Source organism: Callithrix jacchus, chromosome 8 (assembly GCF_049354715.1).
Source record: "Callithrix jacchus isolate 240 chromosome 8, calJac240_pri, whole genome shotgun sequence".
Classification (NCBI taxonomy): domain Eukaryota; kingdom Metazoa; phylum Chordata; class Mammalia; order Primates; family Cebidae; genus Callithrix; species Callithrix jacchus.
Window position 1 is genome coordinate 116,875,733 of NC_133509.1, and position 20,246 is coordinate 116,895,978.

The 20,246-nt window shown below is 35.9% G+C and overlaps 1 long non-coding RNA gene across 1 annotated transcript in view; it reads left to right on the forward strand.

The window, feature by feature from the left end:
* LOC144577568 (uncharacterized) overlaps positions 1–20,246 on the forward strand; it is a 695,104-nt gene that overhangs the window by 44,923 nt on the left and 629,935 nt on the right. The window contains exon 2 of the long non-coding RNA XR_013521736.1: positions 4,714–4,755. This is a non-coding gene — a long non-coding RNA (uncharacterized LOC144577568). The remainder of the gene's footprint in view (positions 1–4,713; positions 4,756–20,246) is intronic.

The following is a 20,246-nucleotide window of genomic DNA, read 5'->3' on the forward strand; positions in this document are numbered from 1 at the left end:
TTAGTATGTCTTATATAATGCAAATGCTCATTGCTGATTGCTAGCACTCCTTAATTACTAATGGGAGCCTCTGACCAAGTGCTAATGCTGGAACATGTCCTTCACCAGTGCTTTAAAAATGACTCAAATTGCAAGTTCCTACTGAGGTTTACTTTTCTTCTTAATAATGCTGCATTTTATGACTAGAAGAGATAAAGTTTATTAAAATTTTAAAAGAAATATCCATTTTCTACAACTTATAGTACTGGTAAAAAAAAAATTCTCCTTACTGGGTGCCAACTTTTATGTACTAGGAACTACGCTAGCATGATCTGTCTCATCCTCTACTGTAGTAGTGAGTTGCAGATGTGGGCATGATGCTTCTCAGGGGGAACATTAAATCACAAAGATATTATGAAGCTACTCTTTGGGGTCATGGATATTGGATATATAAAGGATTAATGCACAGTGACTCCAGTTGCATTGAAATACCTTGGTAATTTCAAGCAAGAATGATAGTCTACCGTCTCTGCTACTTGAAGCATGGTCTGTGAACTAGCAGCATCTTAGTTACCTGGGTACTTGTTAGCAATATAGAATCTCAGATGCCATCCCATGCATATTTATAGCAGCACAATTTGCAGTTGTAAAAATATGGAACGAGCCCAAATGCCCATCAGTCAACTAGAAGATAAAGAAAAAGGAAATGCGATACACATATACACCATGGAACACACACACACAAACACACACACACACACAAACACACACACACACGCACATACCCCTTGGCATTCTACTCAGCCATAAAAAGGAACAAAATAATGGCATTTCCTGGATGGAATTGGTTACCATTATTCTAAAAGAAGTAACTCAGGAATGGAAAACCAACCATTGTATTTTCTTACTCTTAAGTGGGAACTAAGCTATGAGGACATAAAGGCATAAGAATGATACCATGCACTTTGGGGACTAAGGGGAAAGGGTTGGACTGGGGTGAGGGATAAAAGTCTACACATTGGGTACAGTATATACTGCTAAGGTTATAGTTGCACCAGTATCAGAAATCACCGCTAAAGAACTTATTAATATAACCAAACACCACCTGCTCCCCAAAACCTATTAAAAAAAAAAACTCAGGTGCCACCCAAGAACTGTTGAATCTAAATATGCATTATAAATAGATACCCACGTGATTCGTGTGTATTTTAATGTTTGAGAAGCACTAGATTAGATGATCTTTAATTTACATTTCACCAGTAGCACTGTGGTCCGTTCAAAGAGGAGAACTCTAAGTCTCCCATATAGACTATATATCTCTTGAGAATAATAGCCCAGCTTCCACAGCATTTAGTACTATGATTTTTTTTCTCATAGATGTTTAACATATATATATATTTTTTGAGACGGAGTCTCATGCTGTCACCCAGGCCAGAGTGCAGTAGTGTGATCTTGGCTCACTGTAACTTCTGCCTCCTGGGTTCAAGTGATTCTTCTACCTCAGCCTCCCACATAGCTGGAATTACAGGTGCACACCACCACATGTGGCTAATTTTTGTACTTTTAGCAGAGACGGGGTTTCACCATGTTGGCCAGGCTGGTCTTGAACACCTGACATCAGGTGATCCTCCTGCCTTGGCTTCCCAAAGTGCTGGGATTTCAGGCATGAGGCCACCATGCCTGGCCCAACACATTCTTTTTTAAAGTGATTTTATTTATTTAAAAAATAGTTTTAAATATTTATTTTTTTCTTAACTGACAAAAAATTATATGTATTTATTTTGTACAACATGTAGTTTTGAAATATGTATACATTGTGGAATAGCTAAATTGAGTTAGATGACATATGCATTACATCACATACTTATCATTTTTGTAGTGATAATATACTATTTTAGCAATTTTCAATATAATACGTTGTTATGAACTGTAGTCACTATTTTTTTACAATAGATTTTTTGAATTTATTTCTCCTAACTGAAATTTTGTATTGTTTACCAACATCTCCTACCCCTTCTGCACCCCTCCTCCTGTACCTGCCATTCTACTCTATACTTCTATGAGTTCCACTGTTTTGTATTTCTTATATAAATGAGATCACACACTATCTGTCTTTCTGTGCATGGCTTATTTCACTTAACATAGTATCTTCCAGGCTCATCTATGTTGCAAATGCGAGGATTTTCTTCTTTTGGTATTCTAGTGTGTGTCTGTGTGTGTGTGTGTGTGTGTGTGTGTGTGTATCACATTTTCTTTATTCATTAGTTGATGGGCAGACACTTAGGTTTATTTCAAATCCTGGCTATTGTGAATAATGCTGCAATAAACATGGGAATACAGATAATTCTTGGACACACTGATTTCACGTCCTTTGGATATCTACTCGTTAGTGGGATTGCTGGGTCATATGGTGGTTCTATTTGTAATTTTTTTGAGAAACCTTCATACTGTTTTCTATCATAACTGTACTAATTTACATTCCCACCAATAATGTAAAAAGATTCTTTTTCTTTATATTCTTGCCAATCCTTGTAAATTTTAAAAAATATTCCTGATAGTCATTTTAACAGGTGAGAGATGATATCTCATGGTGGTTTTTGCATTTCTCTGATTTTGAGCATTTTTGCATATACTTATTGGCAATTTGTATGTTGTCTTTTGAGAAATGTCTATTTAAATTCTTTGCATATTTTTAATTATTTATCGTTTTTAAAATGTTTAATTGAGTTATTTATTTTCTATTGAGTTGTTTGAGTTCCTTTTATATTTTGGATATTAACCCTCTTTCACTGCAGTCTCCAACCTTTTTGGCACCAGGGGCTGATTTCATGGAAGATAATTATTAACCAAGGATTGGGATGATTCAAGTGCATTACATTTATTGTGCACTTTATTTCTATTATTACTACATTGTAATATGTAATGAAATAATTTTACAACTCACCAGCATGTAGAATCAATGGGAGCGCCGAGCATGTTTTCCTGTAACTAGATGGCCCCACCTAGGGGTGATGAGAGACAGTGACAGATCATCAAGTATTAGATTCTCATAAGGAGCACACAACCTAGATGCCTTGCATGCCCAGTTCACAGTAGGGTTCATAATCCTATGAGAATCTAATGCTGCAGCTGATCTGAGAGGAGGCGGAGCTCGGATGGTAACGTGGGTGATGGGGAGCAACTGTAAATACAAACGCAGCTTCCTTGCCTCACTGGAACTGCTCACCTCCTGCTGTGCGGCCTGGGTTCCTAATAGGCCACGATATCCTTGCCCCGTCAGATGTATAGTGCTAGTATTTGAATGTTTGTCTCTTCCAAAACTCAGGTTGAAATTTATTTGCCATTGTAATAGTATTAAAAGGTGAAACCTATAAAAGATAATTCGGCCATGAGAGCTCCACCCTCATGGGTGGGATTGGTGAGATTATAAAAGGACAAGTCTGGCTCCTTCTTGCTCTCTTTTGCCTATGTACTGCTTCTGCTGTCTGCTATGTAATTATGGAGTAAGAAGGCCCTTGGAAGATGCCAGCCCCTTGACTTTGGACTCCCTAGACTCTAGAATTATGGGCTAATAAATTTCTGTTCATTATAAATTACTCAGTCTTAGGTATTCTGTTATAGCAGCAAAAACAGACTAAAACATATGGTTTGCAAACATTGTCTCCCATTCTGTAGGCTCTTACTCTGTTAATTGTTTCTTTGGCTGTGCAGAAGCTTTTTCAGTCTGATGTAATATCACTTGTCTATTTTTGCTTTTGTTGCCTGTGCTTTTGGGTTCATATCCAAGAAATAATTGCCTAGACCAATGTCACGGGGCTTTTTTCCTGTTTTCTGATAGTAAATTTATAGTTACAGGTCTTAAATCTTTTGTTCATTTTGAGTTGATTTTTATTTGTAGTGTAAGATAATGGTCTAATTTCATTCTTTTGCATATGGATATCCAGTTGTCCAAAGACCATTTACTGAAGGGACTTTCTTTTCCCCATTGGGAGTCCTTGGCATCTTTGTCAAAAATGAATTGACTATAAATTTGTGGGTTTGTTTCTAAGCTCTCTATTATGTTACACTGATCTATGAGTCTATTTTTATGCCAGTGCCATGCTATTTTAATTTCTATGGTTTTGTAGTATATTTTAAAATCAGGCAGCATAATATTACTGGCTTTGTTCTTTTTGCTCAAGACTGCTTTGGCATTTGCTGTTTTTTTGGTGGTTCTATGTAAATTTTGGAATTGTTTTCTCTATTTCTGTAAAAAACTTCATTGTAATTTTGATAGAGATTACACTGAATATATACATTGCTTTGGGTAGTACATTCATTTTAACAACATAACCTTTTATGATCCATGAACACAAGATATCTTTCCATTTATTTGTCAATTTCTTATTCAATTTTTTTTTTTAAAAAAAATCAATATTTGATAGTTTTCACTGTGTAGGTCTTTCACCTCCTTGGTTAAATTTACTCCTAAGTATCTTATAGTTTTATAACTATTATAGATTCTTTGTTTTCTTGATTTTTTTCCAGATAGTTTATGGTTAGTGTATAGAGATTCTACTAATTCTTGTACATTAATTTTATATCCTCTAACTTTACTGAATTAATTTGTTCTAACAGTCTTTTAATGGAGTCTTTAGAGTTTTCTACAGAAGTGATTATGTTGTCCAAAAGCAGGAACAAGTTAATTTTTTTTCTGTCCAATTCATATGCCTTTTATTTCTTTCTCTTGCCTAGGTGCCCTGGCTAAGACTTCCAGGACCATGTTGAATAGAAGTGGTAAGATTGGGCATTCCTATTTTGTTCCTAATCTTAGACAAAAACGCTTTCAAATTTTCACCTTTGAGTATGATTTCACTGCTGGTTTGTCATATATGCCCTTTCTTGTGTTGAGGTACAGTCTTTCCATACTTAGTTCATTGAGATTTTTTTTCAGTTTTAAATAATTTTTTGTCTTTTTAATTTTTGTGGATACATAATAGGAGTATATGTTTGTGGGTTATATCAAATATTTTGTTTCAGGCATACAATGTATAATAATCATATAGAAAATGGATATCCATCCCATCAAGCATTTATCCTTTGTGTTACAAATTTTAAAATGTAACTTTAAATTCTTTTGACTGTAGTCACCCTGTTGTGCTATCAAATAGTAAGTGTTATTGATTCTTTCAAAAATTTTTTTGTACCCAAACAACCATCCACACCTTCTGCCCAGTCCTGTCTACCTTTGCCAGCCTCTGGTAACCATCTTCTACTCTCAATCTCTATGTATTCAATTGCTTTGATTTTTACATCCCAGAAATAAATGAGAAGATGCAATGTTTACCTTTCTGTGCTTGGCTTATTTCACTTAACATAATGACCTCCAGTTCCATCCATGTTGGAACAAATGACAGATCTAATTCTTTTTTTTTTGGGGTGAATAGTACGTTGTTGAGTATAAGCACCACATTTTCTTTGTCTGTTCATTTGTTGATAGACACTTGATTTGCTTCTAAATTTTGGCTATTGTGAACAGTGTTGCAACAAATATGGGAGTGCAGATATCTCTTTGATATGCTGATTTTCCTTCTTTTGGGTATATACCCAGCAGTGGGATTGCTAGATGATATGGTAGCTCTATTTTTAACCTTTTGATAAACCTCCAAACTGTCCTCTGTAGTAAGTGTAGTGATTTAAATGCCCACCAACATTGTACAAGGGTACCTTTTTGTTGAGGTAAGTGTTTTTTTTTAATGGTAAAATAATGTTGAATTTTGTCAAATGCTTTTTATGCATCTGTTGAGATGAACATATGGTTTTTGTTTTCATTCTGTTAATGTCGTTTATCACATTTATAGATTTGCATATTTTGAACCATGCTTGCATTCCTAGGATGAACCTCACTTGATAATGATGAATGACCCTTCTAACATAATGTTGAATTCAGTTTGCTAATATTTTCTTGAGTGTTTTTGCCTCCATGTTCATCAGGGATATTGGCCTGCCATTTTCTTAACCTGGAGTGTTCTTGTCTGACTTTGGTTTTAAGGTAATGCTGGCCTACTAAAATGAGTTTGAAAGTATTTTTTTCTTCAATTTTTTTGGAAGAGTTCAAAATGGATTGGTATTAGTTCTTTAAATGTTTGGTAGAATTCAGCAGAGAAGACATTAGGTACTGGGCTTTTCTTTGATGAAACACTTTGTCTTAGTGATTCAATCCCTTTACTCAGAATTTCTATTTCTTCTTGATTCAGTCTAAGTAGGTTTAGTGTCATTTCTTCTGGGTTAACTAGTTTGTTGAAATATTCTATAATGCTCTGTGTTATACTTCTGTTGTGTCAGTTTTAATGTCTCCTGTTTCATTATTTGTTTTATTTTATTTTATTATTTTTGAGATGGAATCTCACTCTGTTACCAGGTTGGAGTACAGTGGTGTGATCTTGGCTCACCACAGCCTCAGCCTCCTGGGTTCAAGCAATTCTCATGCCTCAGCCTTCTGAGTAGCTGGGATTACAGGCATGTGCCATCACACTCAGCTAATTTTTGTATTTTTAGTAGAGATGGAGGTTTCACTATGCTGGCCGTGATGGTCTCTGTCTCCTGACCTCATGATCTGCCCACCTTGGCTTCACAAAGTGCTGGTATTACAGGCCCAGCCACCATGCCCAGCCCATTTTTTATTTTTAAAATTTGAGCCTTCTCTCTCTTTTCTTGGTCTAGCTAAATGTTTGTTGATATTGTTTATCTTTAAACAATCTAAGTTTCATTGATTTTTTTTGTATTTAAAAATCTTTATTTCATTAATTTTTGCTTTCATTTTATGTTTTTTGGGGGGCTTAGTTCTTATTTCTTGAGGTGTAACAATAATTTGTTTATGATCTTCTTTTTGATATAGGCATTATGGCTATAGACTTCTCTGTTAGAACTGCCTTTGTTATATCCCGTACATGATAATACGTTGTGTTTCCATTTTCATTTGTCTCAAAACATTGTTAAATATCTTTTAAAATTTCTTCATTGGCCTACTGATTGTTTGGGAGTATGTTGTTTAATTTCCATATATTTGTGAATTTTTTGAAATTCCTCTTTTTATTGATTTTTAGTTTTATATGATTTAAAAAGATGCTTAATACAGTTTTAATCTTACTAAATTTGTTAATAATAATTTTGTGGCCTAACATATGTTCTATTCTGGAAAATGTTCTGTGTATACTTGAGATGAATATGTATTCTTCTGCTGTTATGCAGAAGGTTCTATATGTGCCTGTTAGGTTCATTTGGTCTAAAGTGTAGTTTAATATCAATGTTTACTTGTTGATTTTCTGTCTAGATGATTCATTGCTGAAAGTGGGGTATTTAAGTACTCCATCATTATTGTATTACAGTTTATCTCCAAAGCCATCAATATTTGCTTTATATATTTATATGCTCCAATGTTAGATGCATGCATACTTATAATTGCTATATCTTCCTGCTGAATTGACTACTTTATCATCATGGAATAGCCTTCTTTGCCTTGTTTTACAGTTTTTGAGTTAAAGTCTGTTCTCTGTGATATAAGCATAGTTTCTCCTGCACTTTTTGTTTCCATTTCCATGAAATGTCCTTTTTCATTCCTTCACTTTCAGTCTCTGTGTATCTTTACACCTGAGATTCACTTCAAGTGAAGTGAATCTCTTTTGTGGGCAGCATATAGTTAGATTTTATTTCTTTTTCTCCATTCACCCACACTATGTTTTTTGATTGGACCATTTAATTCTTTTACATGAAAGATTATTATGGATAGGTAAGGAATTACTGCTGCCATTTTAACTGTTTCCTTGTTTTATAGAACCTTAGTTCTTTCTTGTTGCTGTCTGCCTTTGTGATTTCGTGTTTTTTTTCTAGTGATGGTCCTTTAATTATTTACTTTTTATCTGTATGTATTTACTATAGGTTTTTGCTTTGTGGTTACCACGAGGGTTACAAAAAGCATAGTTATAACAGGCTATTTTAAGCTGATAACAACTTAACTTTGATTGCATAAAAAACTCTTAACTTTTACTCCACTACCCTTTCCAGTCATTTAAAATTTTTGATGTCATAATTTACATCTTTTTCTATTGCGTATCCCTTAACAATGTATTCTAGCTATTATTATTTTTAATAATTTTATCTTTTAATCTTTATACTAAAGATATAAGTGATTTACACATGACCATTATGGTATTACAGTGTTCAAAATTTGAGTTTGTACTTACTTTTACCAGTGAGTTTTATACTTTCATATATTTTTGTTTTACTAATTAATATCATTTTCATTCAGCTTAAAGAATTCCCTTTAGCATTTCTTGTAAGACAGGTCTTGTGGTAAAGAACTCCGTCAGCTTTTGTGTATCTGCGAAAGTCTTTATTGTCCTTCATTTCTGAAGGACAGCTTCTCTGGGTAAAGTATTCTTGGTTGATAGCTTTATTTTTCCTTTAATGCTTGAATATAGCATCCCACTCTCTTCTTGTCTGTATGGACTCTGCTAAGGAATTCTCTGCTAGCCTTGCTAGAACTACTTTTAAGTCATTTGCTTCTTTTCCCTTGCTGCTTTCAGGGTCCTCTCTTAGTCCTTGATTTTTGACCATTTGATAATGTGCTGATATAGTCTCATTTGGTTGAATTTGATTAAAGACTTTTGACCTTCTATGTATATTTATGTATTTCTCCAAATTTGGTATGTTTTCTGGTAGTATTTCTTTAAGTAAGCTTTATGCCCCTGTTTCTCTCTCTTTTTCACAAACTTGTATAACTTAAACACTTATAGCTCAAATGTTTGCTCTTCTGATGCTGTACCATAAATCACTATAAGCTTTCTTTATTTTTTTCATTCTTTTTTAATCAATTGATTGTATAGTCTCAAATAATGTGTCTTCAGTTTTACAGATACATCATTCTGCTTGATCTACTTTTGAGGCTATTACATTTTAAAGTTCATTCCTTTTATATTTCAGCTCTAAAACTGCTGTTTGATTTTTTAAAAAAATAATTTCAATTTTTCCATTGAATCTCTCATTTTGGTCATTTATTGTTTTCTTGTTATTACTGCAATTGTATCTTCTTGAAGTTTGTTAATCTTTCTTAAAACAATTATTTTGAATTATTTGTCAGGCATTTTATATATCTCCATTGCTTTAGTGTGAGCTGATGGGAGATTATAGTGCTCTTTTGGTTGTGTTATGTTTTATTAGTTTCTTGTTGTCTTATGCTGATATTTTCACATTTGAAAAAGTAGGGACTTAGTTCAATTTTTTTTGCAGACTTACCTAGTCTCAAAAAGCTTTTCACCAGTCAGCTCATTTATAGATTCTAGGCAGGCTGTCTTTCATGGTCCAAGAGTGAGCTTGCTTGGTATCTGGGTCTTCAGGGATATGTCTCAATCCTGGATTTGCTGGGGTCAACTTGTTAATTGTGTCTGCAGTAATTGGCCTGAAACCTGATTCAAATGGGATGATCCTAGAGTTTGAATCCATGGAAGCTAGACTGACATGAGGTCAGGCCTAGTGCCTAGAACTATTGGGACAGACCTACATCCTGAGTTCACCAGGGCTGGTCAGGACCCTGGGTTTGTAGGGGTGATCTTGTAGGTTCAGTGCATGGAGCCAAGCCTTGCACCAAGGTCTGCTGGTGTGGACTTGGACCCTGGCCTTGAGCAGGCCTAGACTCAGGGTCATTTGGAGCCTGAGACCAAAGGAACCATACTGGTTCCTGAAGTTGGCCTTTTACTGTGGCTACTGTAGAGCCTGGATTCTCAGGAGCTGGTTGGGAACCTAGGGTCATAGGTGCTTGCTTGGTGCCTGGAACCACTGGGGCTAGGCCTTGAGCCTGTGTTTACTGCTGCCAGACTAGAAACTGGATGTGCAGATGCTGAAATAGGGTCTAGGTCTGCAACAGCTGGCTCAAATCCTGGGGTCTCTGAGATCAGTCTGGAACCTAGGTACATAGGTCAGTCCTGGGTCTGTGCAGCCTGATTCAGCAATGAGGTCTACTAATGCAGGCCTGGGCTCTGAATCTGATGAAGCTTAGGTCTACATAAGGTGGCCTGGCACTGGGAAGGCTTGGAGCCTGCTTCTATGGGGATACATCTGACACTGGGGCTTGTCCAGAGCCTGGGGCTGCAAGATCCTGTTTGGCATTCAAGTGAGCATAGAGGCTTGGTCTAGTTACTGGCCTCAGGTGCCTAGAGTCAGTATCTGAAGAGGCTGGACCACAGGTGCTGGCTTGATGACTAGGGTTGTGGGTGTTTGCCTGGTGCTGGGGCAGGCCTGAAGCCTGTGGCCATTGGGGGTAAACTAATGTTGGGAGCAATTTGGAGCCTGAGGCTGCTGATAGCCTGTTGTTGGGGCAGGCCTGAAGTCTCAGTTTAGGTACTTGCCACTTGGAGTATAAGGGTATAGGGGCCTTCACAGTGTTTGCTTTTACTGGGGGGCAGACCTGGTTTTGAGATCCCAAACAAAGTTTAATGTTTTCTCTTTTTTCCTCCTACATGGAGGATATCTTTCCATGCTGCGCTGTGTGAGGTTCAAGGAGGGATGACACAGGTAATGTAAAATATCCTTGCTACCATCTTCAATGTGTCTTTTCTTATATGTGCTGGGTGCTGTAATCTCTTACTTGGCTTCCTTAGCTTTTGTGAAATTATTTTTGTATGTGATAGCTGTTCAAATTTATGTTTCTTTGGGGAAATGAGTGCTGGAGAGTCCTATTCTGCCATCTGGCTGACATCCTTTTAATACATTCTTAAATTAATTAATTAATGACTGTCTTCCTTATGGAAATGTAATGAATACAAAAGTTTGAATACTAAAGAAATCAACAATGAGTGACATTTAATTAAACCTCTAGGTACAGTGCCATTCCATTTTTTCTTTTCTTCATTTTCCAGTTTTTTCAAGGCATGACAAATAATTTTTGTTTAATATGTAAGGCTAAGCATTAAGCACTTCAGGCTGAGGGTCGCAGTCAAGATAAGCCTTTTTTGCTGTGCCTTTGGTTGCCTCTTCCCAGCTCAGAAACAAGTTACAATTGCACCTTTCTTATGTCTTGTCTACATTATTGATTACAAGCACCGTTTCATTTGTGTCAGCCTCATAACCCTGCCTTTTGACTCATTTCCCACAACATGAGTAAATAATTTGGATTTCCTGGCGAATTCTTCACCTCCATATTTACTGCAGGAGGAATCAACTACTAAATTGGCAAAGACAGAATTGATAGAGTCTCCCAGTTGAATACACATTACATTCAGAGTATAATAGGGACTTTCAATGAAAACAAACAAAATATTTCTTAAAACCATAAAAAATACGGGACCCCAACATTTGGCCAGCAGGAATAGGTCTGGGAATTTCTTCTGTCTGGACTTGACTGAACATTGCACCTTGAAAGCATCCCAAAGTGCCCTTCAGTAAGACAGCACAAGCAAGGCTGCAGTAGTAGTGAGGTATCCTGAAAAAAGCCTGTGCATGCTTTTCATTGCACTGGAGTAGATGACTAATTGCAGCACTGTTCAGAGATAGGAATCAGCCTCTAGAAAAATACCACTCTGTGCCTGAGGCTCTAACCTCTTGCAGCTTGGAGTCACAGCTAGGAATGTGGTTATAGAAGTGTTTTAGTCCAGTTTCTATTGCTATACAGAATACTGAGGATGAATAATTTACACAGAGAAGAGATTTATTAAGCTCGTGATCCTGGAGACTGGGAAGTTCAAGATTGAGTGGCCATATCTGGTTGGCTTCTGGTGAGGGCCTAATGCTCTTGCATAGCATGGTGAAGAAGTGGAAGGGTAAGTTAATACATACAACGAAAATCCTAACAGAAGAGGCAGGTTCATTTTCAAACAACTCACTTTCACGGTAACTAATCTGGTTCCATACAAGGAAGAACTCAGTCCCTTGAGAAAGGTATGAACCCTTCTTAATGACCTAATTGTCTCTTAAAGGACCCACCTCCCAATATCATCACATTTGGGACCAAGCCTCAACATGAGCTTTTGTGGAGACAAACCATATTCCAACCATGATGGAAAGGGAAGAAGTAAATGTAGTAGAGGGGAGGAATATGATGACTAAAGCTGGTCTGATTTATTTTAACTGTATTTTATTATCATAAAGTTAGGATTCTTGAAATTGATATGATAATTTATGCATAGTAGATAGAAATTCTTGTTTAGTGTTAATTAGTGCTATTTTTAATACACCTAAAAATGCATAAAAGTAGAAGAGACACTAGAGATATGCATTTTTACTGCTCATTTATGGTGTGTGACTAGAGGGAAGAGGTTGGGAAGAATGAGAAGAGCAACATTTCATATCATTTTTAGGTAGCTTCAGTTCTCGCATTATATGCCTTGGAAAACCACCTTTCCCCAATTCAAGCCTTTCCTCCCTACTGTATTCTTAAGCTCACAGAGAATATAAAGAAAAGTTGGAAATGAACACTTTATTAAATCACATGTAAAAATAATTCTGATTCTCGTTTTCGACTTTTCCCTCTCTTTTTAAGATCATAAAAAATAAGATCTTGGCAGCTCATATTCCAAAAGCTGGGTTGAATAATTCCTTGAACTTACCTGGCCTCTAAGTGTGCCTCAATAACTCTCTAAATAATATATCCTGGTTGGCAGAGTAGAGTAGTGGCTAAGAGTGTGGATTTTGCAGGTTGGCAGCCTAGTTTCATATCTCATCTCCCTGCTTTCTTAGGTGTGAACTTTAGAAAAGCAGTGAACCTCTGCATGCCTGTTACTTCACTAATAAAATAGAAATATTGGTAGCACCAATATTCTTGGGCTATTAAAGATGATTAAATAAAAGCACTTAGCACAATGCCTGGCACATAGCAAACAAACATTAGCTATTGTTATAATGTTAATCATGTCAATTATGATTTGGACACATTCACAGGACCAACGATATAAGACCAAGGAAGTTCTTATAAATCAACTCATCTATCAGCTGTTGTTTGTGGGAACCCCATGGAACTGCACAATTTTATATGCGTAAAGGGTGCTGAATATAGGAGGGTAAAGAACTGAATCTGTGTGAAAGATTAATGACATCTAAGTCTTGTTTAATTTCCTATCTTTGATGGAAGGCTCAACGTGATTCAGTGATTATTGTTTTTTGGCTCCAGTCATCTAGGTTCCGGCTTACTACACTGGCAACATTTAATCTTTGTCTGTTTTATATCCAGAGCCCAGAATGAACTATCTCTGAAGCATTGTTTTCCAGTGTGAGCCTATTCAAGCTCTTGTGGAAGAAGTGGAGCCATCTTTTCCTATTGTGTTGCTAGCCACACCAAATGTGATTATTAATTGTGTAACAAATGATCATAGATTATACTATTTAGTGTTTTTTTTTTTCTTTTTACATCTGAGCTTTGGATAAATGGGAAGATGATGTTATCTCATTTGTTAACTGTCAATGGCTCTGTAGAGGGAGTTATAGTTCCACAGGTGTAAATTATCCATGGAAATAACTCTCAATCTAGTTCTTAGCTGTTAGAATTTATTAAAATTACTCTGGTATAAGTGATAAATCTGTTGGCAAGCATCATAGAGAAGGAGTAAATTTTCAGAATCTGATTTAAATATTCTGAAAATATTATGTGCATACTATGTGCTAGAGATTTATAGTCTATCTTTTATTTCAAACATTACAAGTATTTTAAGAGATGATATTCCTCGGTTAGAAAAAAAATGGCGTAAGAGATGCAACTGGAATTAGAATTAGGTATGTCAGTTATCACATCCTCCCTTTTTTCTGATTAATTTTTTGCTGCTACGGCACATGGGTATGGGAACTTGGCTTTGGTTAGCTCAAGGAAGCTTCTTTCAATAAGTGATAACATTGAATTTGTCAGCATTGCCAGTAAGTGTTCCACCCTATCAGTTGATTGAACAAAAAGAATGAGAGTGGCGGCTCCAAAGTTAGTTTTAGGCTAGTAATGTTGCCTTGAGACAACATCAAATGACATATGAATTTCTAAGAGAGTTTTGCTGGTAATAAGGGGGAATAATTTCCTAGAATGTATTTAACATGTATCTAGTGAGTTCCTACTGTGTGCTGTGCATTGTTCTAAGCAAAGGCAATAGAGTAGTAAAATTTGTAATGATTCCTGCCGTTAGAATGCTTTTTGTGCATTTTTTTTAACATCATCAAATACTTTTTCTTATAGACTACTATTTGAAAACCATTTAAACTCATTACAGCTTTCTGATGCTTTTAGTGCCTGCTATAAGGAAACTTTTATTAGGCAACTTTAAATGTAGCTTGTTTACCACTTACTAATTATTGAATCAGGAACTACCAGACAGTAAGAGCTTTAGGCATTAAAGCAAGAGTAAACAGAATTTTATCTTGTTAGATCATTAGGGGAAATAGATCTTTTCTTCTTCTTTTTTTAAAAAAATACCATTATAAAATGAGTCTCTCAAATCTTATCTGTGGTGATTTCCAGAGGCTGCTTGCTTTTGCAATTTAATATGTTGCAGAAGCCATTTTGCTAACTTTTCTTCATGTCACTGTTCTCCAGTTTAATCTTCAGATGATTTTTCTTTGTATAAGCTAAAATACTTATCTCATTAAAATTATCTTAACATGGTTGAGTACTGGGTATAGAGGGTTTTAGCCCCAGAATAACAATTTATTAGAAAAGTCACATGTAATAAGTTATTTAAGCATTCTGGGATGAGTTTCCTCATATTTTCAGTTTTTTCTTTGAAAATTAAAAAGAGAATAATTAATAAAAGTTATTTTTCAGATGCCCCAAAACTAGTATGTTAATACTAGTCTAACTATTTTTATTTATACTTTCTTTGGAAATATGCATTTTCTACTCCAAACTACCTTATCGGGTCTTTTATGTCATAAATATTGTCATTCACCTTTTAAAATATTCGAATGCATTAATATGCTAGTAATATATGTTTGGCAGAATTTTGAGTGACTTAAGATACAGGAATGGGTGGAAATAATGGAAGGAATTGATTCACGCATTTTAGCTATTTACATCCATGAGGCATTTTTCTGTCTAAAAGAGGAAGGAGAAATTTTGATTAAAAACAACGCTAGGAAGAAAATGCATATGAAGAATAAAATGAAAGCTGAGTATCGTGGCTCATGCCCATAATCCCGGCACTTTGGGAGGCCAAGGCAAGTGGATTACCTGTGGTTGAGACCAGCTTGGGCAACATGGCAAAACCCCATCTCTACCAAAAAATACAAAAATTAGCTGGACATAGTGGCACATGCTTGTAATCCCAGCTTCTTGAGAGACTGGGGTATGAGAATTGCTTGTACCCAGGATGCAGAGGTAGCAGTGAGCCAAGATAGTGCCACTGCACTACAGTCCGGGAAACAGAGAGAGACTCTGTCTTAAAAAAAAAAAAAAAAAAAGGACAGGAGACAACAACAACAACAAAGTCCTACTGTCTTTACTCACAGGACCAGAAAAATAGAAGCTAAGGAAGGCAGAAAAGTTTTGGATTTCATCCAGCCAAACTCCATAAAAAAATCTGCACCACATTTCCATCTCCAGCAGCAAAAGCCATCTACTGAACTTACACCTCAACATCTCACCAAGCACATAAAAGCCTCCAAGCTCACTACTAGTGTGGTATTAGGAGAGCAAGTTCAGAACTGGGACTTAAAAAAAAATTGTAGGTACATAGTAGGTGTGTATATCTATGGGCACATGAGATATTTTGATACAGGCATACAATGTATAATAATCACGTTAGGGTAAATGGGATGTCAATCAGCTGAAGCATTTATTCTTTATGTTACAAACAATACAATTATACTCTTTTAGTAATTTCAAGATGTACAATAAATTATTATTGATTATAGTCACCCTGTTGTGCTATCAAATTCTAGATCTGATTCATTCTTTCTAGTGATATTTTTGTACCATTAGCCATCTCCCAACCCCTGCCCCATTACCATTCCCAGCCTCTGCTAACCATTATTCCACTCCATGAGTTCAGTCATTTAAATGTTTAGCTCCCACAAATAAGTGAGAACATGCAGAACATGTCTTTCCATGCCTGGTTTATTTCACTTAACATGATGACTTCCAGTGTTATCCATGTTGTGACAAATAAGATCTCATTCTTTTTGTTGGCTGAAGAGTATTCCATTGTGTATATGTACCACATTTTCTTTATCCATTAGTCTGCTGAAGGAAACTTAGGTTGCTTCAAAATCTTGGCCATTGTGAATAATCCTGCAACAAACAAGGGAGTGCAGATATATCTTTAATTTACTGGTCTCCTTTTTGGGAGGTATATTCCTAGCAGTGACATTGCTGGATCATTTGATAGCTCTATTTTTATTTTTTTTGAGGAATCTCCAAACTGCTCTCCACAGTAGTTGAACTAATTCTAATTTCCATTCCCTCCAATGTTGTATCAGGGTTCCCTTTTCTCCACATCCTCACTAATATTTGCTATTGCCTATCTGTTTGATAAAAGCTGTTTGAACTGGGGTGAGATGGTATCTTACAGCAGTTTTGATTTGCATTTATCTGAGTGATCACTGATGTTGGGTACCTTTTCATATCCCTGTTTGCCATTTTTATTACCTTCCTTTGAGAAATGTTTATTCATTTATTTTTCCCATTTTTAAATTATATTATTAGATTTTTTTCATATAGGGTTATTTAGGCTACTCATATATTCTTTTTAAATCCCTTGTCAGGTGGGTAGTTTGCAAATGTTTTCTCCCATTCTGTGGGTTATCTCTTCACATTGTTGATTGTTTTCTTTGCTGTACAGAAGCTTTTTAACTTGATGTGATCCCATTTGTCTATCTTTGCTTTGATTGCCTGGGCTTGTGGGGTATTACTCAAGAAAAGCTCCAATGTCCTGGAGATTTTCCTCAATGTTTTCATGTAGTAGTTCATAGTTTGGGGTCTTGTATTTAAGTTTTTAATCCATTGTGATTTGATGTTTGTATATGGTGGGAGACAGGTATCTAGTTTCATTCTTCCGCATGTGGATTTCCAATTTTCTCAGCACTATTTATTAAAGGGACTGTTCTTTTCCCGTGTATGATTTCACCACCGTTGTTGAAAATGAGTTCACTGTATGTCTTCACCCAAATCTCATCTTGAATTGTAATCCCCATAATCCCCACAGGTCAAGGGAGAGACCAGGTGGAGGTAATTGAATCACAAGGGCAGTTTCCCCCAAGCTGTTCTTATGATACTGAGTGAATTCTTAGGAGATCTGATAGTTTTATAAGGGGCTCTTCCCCTTTTGCTCAGAACTCCTTTCTGCTGCCTTGTTTCCCCTTCATCTTCCACCATGACTGTAAGTTTCCTGAAGCTTCCCAGCCATGCTGGACTACGAGTCAACTAAACCTTTTTCATTTATAAGTTATCCAGTCTCAGGCACTTCTTTATAACAGTATGAAAATGAACTAATACACTGTAAATGTATGCATTTGCTTTTGGCTTCTCTATTCCATTCCATTGGTCTATGTGTTTGTTTTTGTGCCAATACCATGCTATTTTGGTAACTATAGCTTTGTAGTATAACTTGAACTCAGGTAATGTGATTCTTCCATATTTTTTTTTTTGGCTCAGGATAGCTTTGACTATTCTGTTTTATTGTTGTTCCATATAAAATTTAGGATTTATTTTTTATTTCTGTGATGAATGTCCTTGTTATTTTGATAGGAATTTCATTGAATCTGTAGATTGCTTTGCATATTATGGATATTTTAACAATATTGATTCTTTCAATTTATAAAAATGTAGTATCTTTCTAATTTTTGTGTCCTTTTCAACTTCTTTAATCAGTGTTTAAGTAAAGGTCCTTCACTTCTTTTATTAGGTTAGTTCCTAGGCATTTTATTTTATTTTATTTGTAGCTATTGTAAATGGGGTTATTTCCTGATTTGCTTTTCAGATTGTTTACTGTTGGCATATAGAAATGTTATTGGCAGCTGGGTGCAGTGGCTCACACCTATAATCCTGGCACTTTGGGAGGGCGAGGTAGGCGGATCACCTGAGGTCAGGAGTTTGAGAGCAGCCTGGCTAACATGGTGAAACCCTGTCTCTACTAAAAATACAAAATTTAGCTGGGCATGGTGGCTCATGCCTGTAATCCCAGCTACTTGGGAGACTGAGGCAGGAGAATCGCTTGAACCCAAGAGGTGGAGGTTGCAGTAAGCCAGGATTGCATACTACATTCCAGCCTGGATGACAGAGTGAGATCTCCATCTCAAAAAAAAAGTTACTGACTTTTCTATGTTGTTGTTGTATTTTGCAGCTTGACTGAACTTGCTTGTCAGTTCTAGTAGTAATTTTTTGGTGGCGTCTTTAGGTTTTTCCAAATATAAGACCATGGCATCTGTGAATTCCTTTCCAGTTTGGATGCCCTTTATTTCTTTCTCTTGTCTGATTGCTTTAGGTAGGACTTCCAGTACTATGTTGAATAACAGAGGTGAAAGTGGGCATTCCTGGTGTATTCCATATCTTAGAGGGAAGCCTTTTAGTTTTTTTCCTCTGGATAATACTAGCTATGGGTCTGTCATATATGACTTCTATTATGTTGTGGTATGTTTCTTACATACACAGATTTCTGAGGATTTTTTAAATTATGAAGTTATGTTGAATTTTATCAACTGCTTTTTCAGCATCAGTTGAAATGATAATATGATTTTTGCTTTTCATTCTTTGAATGTAATGTAACATATTTATTGATTTGTATATGTCAAACCATTCTTGTATCCCTGGGATAAATCCCACTTGGTCATGATGAATAATATTTTTAATGTAGTCTCAAATTCAGTTTACCAGTGTTTTGCTGAGAATTTTTTTTTAATTGAAGTTCATCGGGGTATTGGTCTGTAGTTTTCTTTTTTTGATGTGTCTTTGTCTGGTTTTGGTATCAGGGTAATACTGGCTTTGTAGAATGAATTTGAAAGGCTTCTCTATTTTTCAGGATAGTGAGTAGGATTGGTATTTGTTCTTTTTTATTTTATTTTATTTTGAGACGGAGTTTCGCTCTTGTTGCCCAGGCTGGAGTGCAATGGCACGCGATCTCGGCTCACCGCAACCTCCGCCTTCTGGGTTCAGGCAATTCTCCTGCCTCAGCCTCCTGAGCAGCTGGGATTACAGGCACGCGCCACCGTGCCCAGCTAATTTTTTGTATTTTTACTAGAGATGGGGGTTTCACCACATTGACCAGAATGGTCTCAATCTCTTGACCTCGTGATCTACCCTCCTCGGCCTCCCAAAGTGCTGGGATTACAGGCTTGAGCCACCGCGCCCGGCCTGGTATTAGTTCTTTTTTAAATGTTTGATAGAATTCAGCAGTGCATTCATTGAGTCTCGGGCTTTTTCTTGCTGGGGACTTTTTATTATGGCTTTGATATTGTTACTTGTTATTGATATATTCACATGTTAGATTTCTTTGTGGTTCAGTTTGGTAGGTTTATGTGTCTAGAGATGTATACATTTTTTCTAGGTTTTCCAGTTTATTGGCATATAATTGTTCATGGGTCTCTAATGATCCTTTGAATTTTTGCAGTATCAGTTGTAATATCTACCTTTTAGTCTCCAATTTTATTTATTTGGGTCTTCTCCCTTTTATTCTGAGTCTACTTGGTACAGATTAAGGCCTGCTTTTTTGTTGATTTTCTGTTTGGATAATCTATATAATGCTGAAAGTGGGATGTTAGTCTTTAGCTATTATTATATTTGAATATATCTTTTTCTTTAGCTCCAATATCTGCTTTATATATCTGGATTCTCCAGTGTTGGATGAATATATATTTGCAATTATTATATCCTCTTGCTGAATTTATTCAGTTATCATTATATATTAACCTTCTTTGTCTCTTACAGTTTTTGTCTTATGATATATTTTGTCTGCCATAATCTTGTCTTTTTTGGTTTATATTGCCTTTCTATCCCTTTATTTTCAGCCTGTACGTGCGCCTTTACATGTGAGGTGTGTTTCTTGTAGGCAACAGATCTTCAGGTCTTATTTTTTTGTTAATCCATTCAGCCACTCCTTTATTTTTTAAATCCATTCAGCTACTCTGTTTTTAAAATCTATACAGCCTTTCAATTGGAGAGTTTAGTTTATTTACCTTTAGTGTTTTTTTTTTTGACAAGTAAGAACTTACTCCTGCTGTTTTGTTATTTGTTTTTTGGTGGTTTTGTGGTCTTATCTTCCTTCTTTACTTCTTTCCTGTCTTCCAGTTAGTAAACATGATTTTCTGTGGTGGTATGTTTTAATTTCTTGCTT